Genomic DNA, 2,256 nt, shown 5'->3' with positions numbered 1-2,256 from the left:
TATTCAAAGAGTTACTATAATTCTTATCTTGTTCAGCATGGTGAAGAGCAGAGATGACAACATTCAAAGTTGAAAAACTTGAGATAGCAGAGGATAAAACAAAAAACCAAACCCATTGCCATTGAGTTGATTCTGACATGGTGACCCCATGTGTTTCAGAATAGAACTAACTGCTCCATAGGGTTTTTTGGGCTGCAATCTTTACAGAAGCAGATTATCAGGCCTGGAATGACCCTGATAATTGGCATAAATTGTGGGGAGCACTCCAGAGTCTCACAGGCTGTGGAATTGGCAGAGGAAGAAATAAATTATACACAAGGATCCCACCTGATACCAGAGATACTCCTACCTTAGTGAAGAACATATCATCCATTGAGTCTCCCATGCCCAAAATCTGAGTGTCATCTCTTCTCTGGTCTATCTCTATAGTGTCTTGCATAGATATAAAGTACTCAATAAATATTTATAGAATATATGAATCCCTGATACTTCTTTCTGCCTGACCTGACTCATCCAAACAATACCTAAGACTTGTTGTTTCTACCTTCTTTTTGTTTCTCAAATCTATCTTCTTTTCTCTATCCACATTTCTTCTATCTGGTTTCAGGCCACCAACATCTCTCTCTTGAATAAATGGAACAACCTCCTACCTTGTCTCCATCATCACCCTTCTAATCCATCTTCCTAAAATGCACATCTGATTAAGTCATTTCCTTGCTTCAGTCTCTTCAGTGACTCCACACTGCCCTCAAATTCCTTATAAAGGCTTACAACTAGGTCACGTCTGACCTGCAAACTTACCTTTTGCCTCTTCTGATCCTCTCTGCCTGACACAATGGGCTATAGTAAAGTTTTTCAATCACACCATATGATTGCTGCTGGGTCTCAAATACTCCATGTCTTCCTTTCCCATGGGGCTCTAATATACCATGTTCTCTCTTGCCTTGGTCTTTACCCAGAACACTAGTAATTCCACTCTCCATTGACTAACTTCTATCTATCTTCAGGTCTCAAATACATGCTTCTTCTTTCATGAAGTAGTTCTTGGCTCCCCTAAATTGTATGTTAGATGCTCCTCTTCTGTGCTTCCACTCTAACCCATGTTTATTTCCCCATACCATTTGTCATCCTGTGCTGTAATTACTAGTTTAGTTGTCTGTATCCTTTAAAACTAAACAACATATTGCATTGGGCAAATCTGCTGCAAAAGACTTCTATAAAGTGTTAAATAACAAAGACATCACTAAGGTGTGACTGACCTAAACCATGGTATTTTCAACCACTACTTATGCATGTGAAAACTGGTCAATGAATAAGGAAGACTAAAGAAAAATTGATATCTTTGAATTATGGTGCTGGCAAAGAATATTGAATATTCCATGGACTACCAGAAGACAAATCTGTCTTGGAAGAAGTACAACCAGAATGCCCCTTACAGGGAAGGATGATGAGACTTCATCTCACATACTTTGGACATGTTATCAGGAGGGACCAGTCCCTGGAGAAGAACATAGAACCTAGAACCTTAGTAAGGTAGAAGGTCAGCAAAAAAGAGGAAGACCCTTAATGAGATAGACCAACACAGTGGCTGCAACAATGAGCTCAAACAAAGTAAGAATTGTGAAGATGATGCAGGTCTAGGCAATGTTCTGTTCTGTAGTACATAAGGGAACCCACTTCACTGAACCTAACAACAACAACAACAATGTCCTTTAATCGACTGTTAAAGACAAGCTATATAATGGATTTCTCTCTCTTTGATTCAGTCAAGGTCTAGTCAAGAAAACAAAATCAACACCAGTAATTTTAATAAACCAGGTCCAATTGTCTTCTAGTTGTTTCTGACTCATGGTGGCTCCATGTGTGTCAGAGTAGAACTGTGCTCCACAGGATTCTCAATGGCTGATTTCTTGGAAGTAAATTGCTAGGACTTTCTTCCAAGATGCCTCTACATGGATTCAAACCTCCAACATTTTTGTTAGCAACTGAGCATGTTAACCATTTGCACTACCTAGGGACTGTAGCAATTTTAATAGAAAGTATTTAATACAAGGAATTGGGTAAATAGTCATCAGAACCCTGAAAGAGTAAAGGGGAAGACTTCTGGTAAGAGGGAGGAAGAGGCAGACAAGTGACACAGACCCTCTTCAACAAGGAAAAGAAAAACCAATTGACAGAGATACAGAAGATAATCCTGGAGCCCTGAGCTTTGAAAGGAGCTATACAGAAGTGGATTAGGCACCAACTAGTGGAAAA

This window comes from Orycteropus afer, unplaced genomic scaffold (genome assembly GCF_000298275.1).
Source record: "Orycteropus afer afer isolate SDZICR_OR568_19922 unplaced genomic scaffold, OryAfe1.0 scaffold00199, whole genome shotgun sequence".
Lineage (NCBI taxonomy): Eukaryota > Metazoa > Chordata > Mammalia > Tubulidentata > Orycteropodidae > Orycteropus > Orycteropus afer.
Note: the sequence above shows the minus strand (reverse complement) of the source record.